The 13,383-nt window shown below is 33.5% G+C and overlaps 1 long non-coding RNA gene across 1 annotated transcript; it reads right to left on the bottom strand.

Annotated features, from left to right (window-relative positions):
- Window positions 1-9,668: 9,668 nt before the first annotated feature.
- On the bottom strand, window positions 9,669-12,984 carry LOC131061534 (uncharacterized). The gene is made up of 2 exons (XR_009110551.2): window positions 12,743-12,984; window positions 9,669-12,606 (listed from the first exon to the last, which is right to left on the bottom strand). It is a non-coding gene; the product is annotated as an uncharacterized LOC131061534 (long non-coding RNA).
- Window positions 12,985-13,383: the final 399 nt, after the last annotated feature.

The raw sequence follows: 13,383 nt of genomic DNA, 5'->3' as shown, positions 1-13,383 counted from the left end.
GAGATTATTCAATTAGATTTAAGAATAGTGGTGAATTTGGCTTAAAGCTTTATATGTTAAAATTAGCCCGTTCAATTTGGTTTATTAAATTTAATTACTTTCAGGACCTTACTGTTATAACTCTAATTAAATTGCCTGTTTAGGTTTAAAGTTCAATTTGTTCTCAGGTTAGGATTAAAGTTCAATCTCTAATTTTGAGCACTAATTTAACACAAAATAAAATTTTGATAAATTACAAATTCTAATTTTGAAAATTAAAAGTACAAATATTTTGATGCATGCATGTACGATAAAGGTGACCTCATATTAATTTGTTATGTAGGTGGACTATAATTTGTCACATGTGTGTATATTTAAGACCTATTATTGCATAATAGACCTCCTAATATGAAATATTTTTGTATGTACGTGAAGTCATATAAATAGAACCTAAATTATTCAACATGTAATAGGTTATAAATTTATGTCACATTTAAGACCTATAATCAATGTAATAGTCCTAATAGGCCTTATTATTAAAATCAATATGACCACGTATGGAAAAACATTTCATAATTAATATACTTAACTCCCCTTAAGACAGATATATTATGTGATATTAAAGGACCTATCACATGAAATTACTTGTACATGTCTTAAATATTCAATATATATAATTTAGAACCTAGAAATTATGACATAATAGGTCTTATTAATTTTATGACTTAATAGGTCTTATCTATTATAAATGGACTTAATTATATATGAGAAAAATGCAATTACACAACAAGCAAGTTGATGGAATTTGAAATTTGCAAATACACATGTATTATCTCAAATTAATTATGCTTTTCAATTAAAACAAGATTATTCTTAATCCTATTATTTCCAATTAATTTAATTAAGATTTTTTAAATTAATTTTCATTAAAAATATTAGATAAAAAATATTGAACTAATTAATTGTTACGTAATACATATTAAATTAAATAGAAATAAAATTAAAAATACATACTTGGATCATGATATCTTTGTCTTCTTTGTTCTCGATATCTTTCTTCCGTTTTGGGAGAATAATTCCTTGAAGTCTTATTTTGCCTTCTCTTCGTGTTCCCCATGCTTTTAAAAAAACCTTCAAATTATTGCCCTCAAAGAAATTTTCAAATGTCTTTTCTCATCCAAAAATGTGAATTATTTTAATCATTTGTGTGATAAAAAATGAAAAAAATTATGGACATTTATACGACTGCACAAATGAAAAAAAAACAAAAAAACTTGCATCGGCCAGAGTTCGAATGAAACCCGACAGTTAAAAATGGCCGGGTTCACTCGAACATGGCCATTACAAAAAAGTACGGGCCAAAATCAAGCCCCATTTGCTCGAAGTACTGTTCATTCGAACCCTCCTATTACAGGTTTCTCCCAAAAAATTTCAGAGTTATGAAGAATTTATGACTTCGGAGCTCTGGTTCAAAGCACGAATCAAATAATCTTGATAACCCAAAAATATTAGATGGTAGTACTTGGAGCAAGTTTTCCAACAAGCATAATTTTGTTATATTTTGAATTTATTATGTTCTTGTTTTTTTAATTTTATGGAAAATTGGTTTTTCACCGAACATGAACTTCTCTGTTCAACGCATTGGGAAAAATAAGAAACTAATTCAAAAAAATTCTGAAAAATATCTAAGCCCCTAGTATTGATGTCTTCTTTCTAACAAAAATAATAAAATTGAATTTTGATTTATATAGAACAAGTTATGTGTTCAAACTTAAACCTATGTCTGAATTATGACTAGTCGGACTTCAAAACTTTATAAAATGAAAAATATTGAACATATCACTATAAAACCAAATGCAAGCCCTGGTTATTGATGTTACAAACCAAAATTCGAAATAATTGAGTTTTTATCATTTATAGAAAAAAAGTTATGCATTTCGGGAGGCACATCACTCTTAAAAAATGTAGTTTATTATAAAAAACTACTTTTCGAGGGAGATAGAAAATTTAAAAAGAAATCCTTCAAAAAAAAAATTTAAAATGTATATAGAATCTACAAACAAAATTCTACAAATCACTAATTTACATCATCTTCAAATTTTTAATAGTTAAAAGTTATAGTTCTCGAAAGTTGAAGATTATTTTAAAAATGTACATCTCAGTGTCAAAAGTGGCAAAAAAGTGGAAACCATTATTGTGAGTTCGCCCATTAGGCAGATTCTTTGGTTGTGCAATTCCTTAGAATATGATACTTTTTGTCATATCCCTAGGGAGTGGAATGGAGTTGTCGATTGTTTGGCCAAATGGGTTGTTGATTAGAAGCAGAGTTGGAATCTAGTGGATAGAGAATAGTTATCTTCCGAAATGTCTCAGTTGTTGGATACTTTAGTGGATGCTGACAGGGTTATGTAATTTTTTCTATGATTGGGCTTGTGGCCCTTCTGGCTTTGTGTCTCTTTCTTTGATTGAATAAATTTTAACCCCTCTTTTAGTTTAAGTCAAGAGGCAAAAAGGGTAAGGGGAAATGTTGGTATTACAACAAATCGGGGCATCTCAAGAAAGATTGTTGTTGGAAAATGAAAGAGGATAATGATGGATACAAAAAAGATGAAAAACCTATTGAGACAGGTTTAGGTATGGTTGGGAAGTGTTATATGTTTGTAATATCTTACAACATCAAAATGAATGGTTATTAGATTTTGGTGCTTCTGATTAGGTGTCCACATAGAAGTTGGCTTTTTACTTACCAACCTATTGATGGTGGTGTTGTTCCTATGGAAAACAATGCTTCTTGTACGATTGGTGGAATTGTGAGCATTAGAATCAAGATGTTTGATGGTGTTGTAAAGACATTAACAAAGGTCAGACATCTACAAGAACTAAAAAGGAATTTGATTTCCTTGGGTGTTTTGGATTATAGTGGTTATAAATTCTCTTGTCAAGGTGGAGTACTTAAAGTGTCCAAGGGCATTTTAGTTGTCATGAAGGCTACAAAAGTTGGAAATCTTTATAGACTAGAATGGAGTACTGACATGAATGAGGCAAGGATGGTATCTAAGGAAGCAAATGAATCTACTTGTTTATGGCATCAACGATTGGGTCATGTGAGCGAGAAAGGACTAAAGGTACTGATAAATTGTAAGTTACTTCCAAGTTTAAAATCTTTGAATTTGAATTTGTGCAAGCATTGTGTCTTTGGGAAGCAATGTAGACAAGAATTTAAATCAAGTAGTCATATAGGTAAAGGTGTTCTAGACTATGTCCATTCAAATGTTTTGGGTTCATCCCCTATAGTTTCTTTTGGAGGAGCATCATATTTTATGATGGGTAGATGACTACTCTAGAAAGGTATGGGTCTATTTTATTAAAAGCAAAGCTGACGTGTTTGGTGTATTCAAGAAATTTAGAGTTTTGGTTGAAAAGAGTACTAGCAGATCAATCAAGTGTTTAAAAACAAATAATGGAGGTGAGTTCACATCTTTGGAGTTTGAAAATTATTGCAAGGAAGTTGGGATCGCAAGTTATAAAACCACGGTTTTACACTCGTCAACAAAATGGTGTTGTTGAACACAGGAATAGGACTCTTCTAGAGAGACCAAAGAACATGCTTAGTAAAGTCAAATTATAGCAAGAGTTGTGGGCATAAACGGTTAATACAACATGCAATTTGGTAAATCGGTCAGCATCAGTTGCGGTAGATTGTAAAGTTCATAAAGAGGTATGGACATATCGTTTATGTGATTATTCAAATTTGAAGTTTTTTTGGTTGTGATTTGTACGCTCTTGTTTTTAAGGATTAGCATTCTAAATTAGACCCTAAATCCAAGAAATACTCTTTGTTGGTTATGGTGATGGAGTTAAGGGATATAGATTTAGGATTCTACTATCCACAAAGTCATCATTAGCAAAGATGTAGTATTTGACGAATCTTCTCTAACAAAATCAGACATTGTAGAAAATGATTTGGAATGAGAACAATTACCACAATATCAACAAGTTCAATTGGAAACTCATCCATCTACAAAAGAGATGGAGCAGGAAAAACCTTCTGAAGATGAAGGCGGAGATTTGAAAAAAATACTTGAAAGTGTGGAGACACCACTGTTAGGTCCCAGAGAGAACTAAGAGGGGGGGTGAATCAGTTGTCTAATAAATTCAAACCAAAACAACTTAACCAACTTAATGTTTAATACCGGTAAACTAGTTTATCATGCCGGTAGACAGTTTTAACAGCTAATTGTTATACCGGTAAGGATTGGTGTATGAAACATAAAGACAAAGTCATCCACAACACATAACACCAATATTTGTACGTGGAAACCCTGTAAGGGGAAAAACCATGGTGGGAAACCTTACCCACAATCAGATGATACTACTGCAGATAGTAAGTGTACATAAATGGGGTCTGCACATGCAGAAAGGCCAAGTGCCTAGAGCTCACTGCTCAATCACAAAATGGGAGTCACACTGACTACAATTGGATGGTTAAATCCAATAAGAATGTACTACACAAAATAGCATCTTCATATGTTGGATTTAGTACCGGTCTAGTTCTAATTGTCTTCACAAAAACCCTCTTTCAATCTCCAAATGATGTCTGCATGTATAGCTCTGCTTATTCTCGCATATACCTTCACTCAATCCTTTTTTGCATTCCACTATGTGATCTTACAAATAAGATCTTACATTTATACCATAACCTAAGACCAATTTTAGTAGGTCGGCTCTACAAGATATTACAATAAAACATTTTACAAACAATACAATATTCAATGCAATAACCGATTGAACATGTCGGCTTAATGCATTTACAAAAATAATTAATCATCTCTATAGCGTGTCGTGATGATCTGGAAAAGATAATCCTGCCAGTGTAACCTTGGACCTATTTGCCGGTAACAACAAATATGATTATACCAATAAACAAAACTCCAGGACAAGATGTCCAAATGATGTCTTCGACATTACCAAGTGTTTTCCATATCATTCCAAGTGTCGGTAATCATTATATCTTACTGGTGTACCAGATACCGGTGACTGTGCATGAGTCACTTGCTTGCCGGTGAATGTTGTTGATTCTCCGAAGTGCTAGAGTTTTAGTAGGTGTTGACATCAATGACAAAACCATACCAAAATACCAACAATCTCCAAAAAAAGATCATAACCAGAAATCAAAATACAGATACAAAGAGTAATAATCTCTCCCAAACAACTATTTCTCCCCCTAGGAGCAACATGTGTTTTCCTTGTGTTTTTCAAAGTTTTTCCATACCAATCTCTCCCCCTTTGACATCAAATGCCAAAGTTATAACAAAACCAAGTTCATATACAAAATACCAATCAATTTAATATACCAACTACTCCCCCTAAGAAGTAGCTTCCCATCAAAGCCGGAAAAAACATTTCTCTGTTAATTCTGCCGGTTGATGTCAATCATCAACTTCCTAAGTCTCTACCGGTGGGGGTATGACTCCAAGCTAATCTGGAAAAGATAATCCTGCTGGTGTAACCCTGGACCTATTTGCCGGTAACAACAAATATGCAAATATGATTATACCAATAAACAAAACTCTAGGACAAGATGTCCAAACGACGTCTTCGACATTACCAAGTGTTTTCCATATCATTCCAAGTGTCGGTGATCATTATATCTTGCTGGTGTACTAGATACCGGTGACTGTGCATGAGTCACTTGCTTTCCGGTGAATGTTGTTGATTCTCCAAAGTGCTAGAGTTTTAGTAGGTGTTGACATCGATAACAAAACCATACCAAAATACCAACAACCACAACTATCTCTAAGGAGATCTACACGAGTCAAAAATCCTCCTAAAAAGTATGATGATTTCTTTTCATCAATTGCTTTGATTTCTAAGGATGGGGAACCAAGTTGTTATTATGAAGAGTGAATGGCACTAAAAATGCTGAATGGAAAATAGCAATGAAAGAAGAAATGAATGCCTTGGAGAAGAATAAGACATGGGACTTGGCAGAACTTCCAAAGGGTAGGAAAGTTGTTGGATGCAAGTGGGTCTACAAACTAAAGAAGGGTGTTGATGATAAAATTGTAAGGTACAAGGCAAGGCTAGTAGCAAAAGGATATTCTCAAAAAGAAGGTATTGATTTTCATGAGGTTTTTTCACTAGTTGTTAAGCTTGTTTCTATTTGGGTTGTATTAGCATTAGTTGCATTACTTGACCTTGACTTACAACAACTAGATGTTAAAACAATGTTTTTACATGGAGATTTGGATGAGGAGATATATAAGGACCAACTAGAAGGGTTTGTTCAAGATTGCAACAGAAAATTTGTTTACAAACTCAAGAAGTCATTGTATGGCCTAAAGCAGTCACCCAAGCAGCGGTACAAGAAGTTTGATTCCTCCATGGTGAGCCAAGACTTTGTAAGAAGTGAGTATACCCACTGTGTTTATTTTAAAAGTTTGAAAAATGGTTTATTCATTATCTTGGCATTATATGTTGATGATATGCTTGTAACAAGTAAAAGCGTGGTTGAAATCAATAAGTTATAGGCTTAGTTGGCTAGGACATTTGATATGAAGGATGTAGGAGCAACAAAACAAATTTTGGGCATAGAGATACACAAAGACAGGGAACATGGTAAGCTTTGGTTATCACAACAAAAATATGTGGAGAAGATCCTTATAAGATTCGGTATGCAAGATGTGAAACCTGTAAATATCTCTTTAGCTTCCCATTTTAAGCTTTCTTCAAGTTTATTTCCTAGTACTAAGAAAAAAAATGATTATATGTCTCATGTATCGTATGCTAATGTCGTAGGAATTTTAATGTATGTGATGGTATGTACAAGACTAGATATTTCACATGTAGTTGGTGTTATCAATAAATACATGGCAAATCCAAGTAAAGAGCATTGGGCAGCACTGAAATGGGTGCTTCAATATCTCAGAGGTACAAGTGATTATTGTATCACCTATGATGGTTGCAGCAGTGCAGTGTGTGGTTGTGTTGACTATGATTTTGCAGGTGACTTGGACAAAAGGAGATCTACATTAAGTTATGTCTTTACTCTTGCAAGTGGAACTATTTGTCGGATGTCAAAGCTTCAAGAAATGGTTGCTTTATTCACAATTGAGGCAAGGTACATGGCTATCTCACATGCATGTAAAGAGGCAATTTGGTTGAAAGATTTTTTGGGTAAGCTTGGAAAAGTGCTAGACAAAGTGATTGTATTATGTGCAAGGGTTAACACGTTAGATTGGTCAAAGTCTTTAAGGCTTGAGGAGACTTGAAGGTTACCATGGTGTGGTTGGGTTAAGGAATAAGCCTTTAACCAAGGGTCAAAGGTGGGTTAGTTTGGTCAAAGACCCATGTGGGTTAGCTTGTTGAAGGGAGAAGGCCTTTAATGCTTTGTAAGAGCCTTAGATATTTTGAGAAGCGACTCTACCCTAATCCCTTAGATTAGGAATGCGCAAACACTTCGAGGGGGATTAGGCTAATAATAGGGGTTTAGACATGATTAGGAGAAGGGTTAGTGTGCAACTTGCATTTTCCAAAAAGTGCAAGTGGGTGAGAGTTTTAGGATTTTAAATAAATATTTATTTACTTAAATGTGAGAGATGGGATTTAGAGATTCTAAAAAAATATTAATTTATTTAAATGTGAGAAGGGGATTTAATTAAACATATATGATTTTTTTATTTAATTAAAAATTAGAACGTGGTTTAATGATTTAAATCAAATAAAATGAATAATTTTTTTAATTAATAAGAAAAGAGAGTTAGGGTGAATTAATTAAATATTAATTTAATTAATAGAAAAACATAATTAAATAATTAAATAAATATTAAGTATCCATTTAATTAAATAGACAAATTTGAGTGTCTACAACAACAAATAAAAATTGGAAAGAATAAAAGTCAGAAATTTATTTTAATGATTGGTGATTGGTGACAGTTACATTTAGTAGATTTTTTATATATATCTATGTTGTGGGTGAAAACAAAACTGTAATTGTTGCTATAAATTCAGGCTGTAAAAAAGCAACAATTGTGAAGTTTGTAAATGTTTTCTCTCCAGATACCTCGCCCCATGAATGTTTCCTTGGCATTTTGTCAAAATTTTACAGCCTAAATTTGTGTCTTGTATATTATTTTGTTGTTAATTTTTTTTCTTCGTATTTACTTTGCATCTAACTTATATTGTAATATTTGATTATCTCAGGTTTGCACTTCCGCTTTTTCAACATTTACATTATTTATTCCATGTAAGGTTCTTGATTTTTTTTCTTTTTCTTTTTTGGTGATTCCAGCAAAAGGTTCAAGAATTGATGGCTTTCACAATTGGTATTGTGCTAGAAAAGGTTCTCGATGCTCCTCAGAATGAAATCGGATCCTTAACTGTTATATTGACTTCATCTCTCTTCTTTTTCCACTCCTTTACAAAACAACTGTTCAAGTATTCGTGTCGGCTCCTTTTTCTGTTATTTTGATTCCCTCTCCCTTCCTTCTCTGCACAACAATGCAGCTGTTTTTGCGCTTTTACAAGGTATGCCAGTTATTTCGTTTGATTGTGAAGCAATTGGTAATTTATTCTCTTTAACTTTAAATTTGTGCGCCTAGACTTCTTACTTAATATGGCAATTCATAATGATTTTGTGCTTAGCTATAATAGTGAAGAATCACGCTTGTGACGATCCCGCTCATTCGTTGCAACTGACTTCTTCGAAATTTTGTGCTGTCATAATAGTTATGGCTTCTTTATGCCAATATTCGCATTGCTGTCCTTGATTTGTTGCTTTTAATTCATCACCTGCGGTAATCCAATGAAAATTCCGTGAATAATGAATCGATTTAAAATAATGAAACAGCTGGAGAGTAAACCGTTTCCCTTGATGTCATTATAACTTTCCTTGGCCCCTGTAAAGTTAGCATTTCTTTAGTTTTTCTTATAATCTGCAGTAGACTAAGCTCAAGGTTACCTTCAATGCATCTGATCCAAAACTAGTTGAAGGAAAATTGAGGACTCTAGAATAGTTAATTGTCTGCGGGGTGAAGATGGGTAGATGTTGGGGGGCAAATTTTGATTCTACCCAATCCTAAAAAACTGTCCCACCATTTCAAAATCTAAAGAAGAATAAGATATTCAGTCAGTCCAAATGGAATTAAAAGACTAACGTTAAAACACTTACTCCTTGTGGACGAGTCGATGATAATACTCGTTATTTAAAGCTGTGAAAGGAAAAATGGGGAAATATAAGTTGCTCCTTAAGCGAGGGGATTACATACATTTTAATTCCGCAGATGCCAAATGTCAACTATTGAGAATGAGTCAAATTCTTCAAAAGGTTTTTCAACTGAGGAAAATCGTGTGAGCACAATAATTTCCTGTTATTGAAATCCACTATACCTTCAACCATCTACTGCATGCAGCAACATAATTGCAAATTATAGTATCCGGATAGAAATTACCGCAAATGAACATCGGTGAATTGGATCAGTCTACTCTTTTACTTTCAAAACTATTTAATTCGCATATCCAGCATCACTAATTTTACTGTTTTAGAGATCGAAAAACAGGAATTGAAGAGAAACAAAATTTGGGTGCCACTGAAACTCCCTTTTTTATCATATTCAAAAACTTAAATCTTTCGAGTTTCGACACTGATTTTAAAGATTAATAACAGGAACCGAAGAGATGCAATACTTGGGTGCCAACAAAACTCCCTCTTTTATTATAGCCAAAAACTTAAATGCACTTTTAAGGCAACTTTTCAAACATTTCAAACAGAAATTTAAAATTGCTGTTTTTAAGCCTTTCAGAAAAATGGCAGCAACAGCATTCTACAAATGGAGGAATTAACACACAATCTGAGGACGCCCAATTTCCATGTTGTGACATTAATCAAACAATTCGATCCCGATGTCCACGTTGTGACAATTTTCCAACAATTCGATCCAAGGCTGTCGTTTGCTGGTAGTAAAGAATCTAGTTGGTCCACATGATCTGCATCAAGCCAATGGACCTATGCTGTCTTGCTGGAATTCCCTCACATTTATGTGTAATGTCGAAATAAATAAAAAATTGACATTAAGATTATCCAAACGTTTTAACTTCAACTTATGCAAAGTGTCTTTGGCCACAGCACATCACCCATCACACAGAAAACTGAAGCTACCGTCTTCACATGTTGTACATTCTGCCCACGGTACAGATATTTCAGTGTGATTGTTTGAGTGTTTTACAGTACCGTCCAACCATATGTTTGATCACCTCTATTGGAACCCTTCTCATCACCTTTAGTACAGAATTCGCAATTCTCTCAAACAGCCTCCATGATCACTAAAAATATTTAATAAAATTTAAAACAAAATGAAACACAGCACAAAATAGATCATAGAGAAAATGAATGAGATGTCCGCTATAATAAGTTGGGAAGGCAGAGTATAGTTTACCAAGAATGTAGCCATAATTAAATAAAATGCTGTGTAGTGCCATTGCACACTTGGCAAGCATTTTGCTCAAGTTATGAAATTTCAACAGCTGGGACAAGAGTCCTCGTAAATTGTTTCCTTCGGTAATCATGTCTTGCTTAAAGCTTGCAAAATGAGAAGCAGCAGACTTTGAACCAAGACACATTCGTCTGGTTAGCAGTCAGATATCCCTAATCTTTGGAGATTAGACTAAAATGAAATGTTTCTGGTAAAAAAGTCACTCCCAATGACACTATACAAGGTATCAGATGCCCAACAGATTCCAATAATCATATTGGAGATTAGACAGTTAGTGAAATGTTTTTGGTAAAAAGTCACTCCCAAAGACACTATACAGGGTATCAGATGCCCGACAGATTGCAATAATGATTTCACTCAATAAGAATCAACAATTGCAAAGATGATTCAGGCAGGACAGATTTCTAGGAGAGTCTGTCAAACTTGAAATATTCAGAAATTATAATTTGCTCAATTAACAATGTTACTCAATACCTTCTTTATTTTGACCTCATCCATATGACGCTGCACCAGGGGCGTCAAATTTGCGGTTTGATGAGGCACCTTTGGCAATTCCCATCCCATAAACTTCAGATTCTTTTGTCATGTGTTTGAAATGTGTCCGATGAACATAACATTGAAACAATTTGATGAGACACAATACTGTGGGAATGCTAACTGCTTAAAAGAAATCCATGACAACTTCAACACAATGCAAGTGCACAATTCTATATGTAGCCTTTATCCGGTGCTTAGAAAAACTGATATCATCATCAACTCCATATTGCACATGTTCCATAAGTTGTTGAAAAGAAACTGGCAACATTTACACATCATCTTCAACTCTATGCGATTACACGTGTTACAAGTTTCAGTTCTTAAGCTATTTAAAAGAAATTGGCAAAATCTACAATTCATATGAGCAGTTTTATTCACTGCTTGAAATTAGGTGAATAAATATTTTAACTTAAATTTGGTTTGAAACAAATAAACAGTTGTTTAATAGGAATTATTAACATATTTAAATAATTGTACAAATCTATAAACCAAAGATTTGTGCAATAGACATATTCTGTTTGAAAGAAACTGACAACATCTTCAATTAGTTACACAAATGAACATCTGAGGCAACTTAATAGAAACTAATGAACATCTTCAACTAATTACATAAAAGATCGATTGCTTTAAAGAAAATTGGTAATAAGAGTACTAAGATAACTAGTTAAAATAAATAGATAGCAGCTACAAAGAAATTATCATCCTCAACTGGTATCATTTTAGTAGAGAGATGGCTGCTTAGAAAAAGCAGACGACTTCTTCAACTAAGAATGTAAGCATCGAGAGAGAACGGCAAAATTTTCAACTAGTCACACATATATATACCTCAAATCTGTAAAATCTCTGATACAGATAGATAATTGCTTAAGAGAAATTCACAATATATTCAATTGATTAAATTAGTAGACAATATCTTTAACTAGATAGTTGCTTAAAAGAATCTGGCAACATCTTCCATTAGGTAGTTGATTAAAAGAATCTGGCAACATCTTCAACTAGACATATATATGAATTGAGAGAGAGTTGCTTAAAAGAATCTGGCAACTTCTTACTCACAATTGTATATATTCTGAATTTGTCATATCCATCAAATAGATAGATAATTCTTTAAAAGAAACTGGCAACCTCCTCAACTAATCAAGTTGACAGCGGAAAATTGCACTAGCTCCTTAAAAGAATCTGGCAACATCTTCAGCTAGTCACAAATGTATATGCCTCAGATTTGTCAAATCTGTGAAACATATAGATAACTCTTTAAAAGAGACTGGCAACATCTTCAACTAGTTACACATATCTATATGCCGCAGGTTTGTCAAATCTTTACAACAATGAGAAAATGATAATAAAAATTTACAACAAGATGACTCTCATTTATTGGAATGAAGAAGCAAGCAATATCCAAAAATATCTCTTTCTCTTCTTCATTCAAAGATTTACCAGAACCGCCAATCCCATAATTTATGCAAACCGTGTCCCACAATTAGTGAGAACTGTGTTTTGATAAGTAGATCTCATCCCAAATATTTGGTATGCATCTTTCGCTGCTTTTATAACCCTCACTACAGCATTCATATTGCTCTTTAACAGCCTCCAATCATCACTAAAACATTTACAGCAAGTGAAAGATTTAAAAACAAAATAGAATACAAATGAAACAAATGTCTCTCAAAACCCATAAACGTAAAAAATGGAAAGCAATCAATAAAACAATAGTAGTGAATGTATTTGATCCTTACTATTTATTTAGGATGTGCCTTGACAGGTTTTGTTGCACCATTTTTCTCACCGAGCTATCCTGTCGCGGTAAGATCTGCTCTTCCCCTTTTGCAGAGAAAAATGAATGTGCATAGATGGCTTCCGCTCAAAACTTGCACAGCCGGATGGAAACCCTAACAAAACAAGTGGACGCCCTTTTTGGAGGAAGCATCGTATGTTAAGTATGTAAAGAAGCATATTAGGTAAACAAACCCCAAACGCATAAAACATAAAGCACAAAGATACCCAAAAACTTTTTCCTGTCTTTTCTTTTTTCAAGCATCCTATGTTAAAAGACTAAGCATACAAGGGAAAAGGACCACTAGTTGAGCATGTATCAATTGTTGTGAGGGTTGTTGATACCTTTTGTTCCAAAAATTGAACAAATAAAACCTATTGTTTGAAACAAAAAATATCAATTTTTGTTAGGAAATGTACCAATAGTTGTTAGGAAGTGTACCAATAGTTGTTAGGAAGTGTACCAATAGTTGTTAAGAAATGTACTAATATTGTAAAATGTAACCAATCAGGTGATGCCATGTCAGCTGCACAACTATTGGGGTCTCTTTTGCACGCCTATTGGTCTCACTTTTTTGGGGAGCTGTTTTGGACACCTTGGCAA

The sequence above is a fragment of the Cryptomeria japonica genome, chromosome 2 (genome assembly GCF_030272615.1).
Source record: "Cryptomeria japonica chromosome 2, Sugi_1.0, whole genome shotgun sequence".
Classification (NCBI taxonomy): Eukaryota; Viridiplantae; Streptophyta; class Pinopsida; order Cupressales; family Cupressaceae; genus Cryptomeria; species Cryptomeria japonica.
Note: the sequence above shows the minus strand (reverse complement) of the source record. Positions and strands in the feature narration are given on the sequence as shown.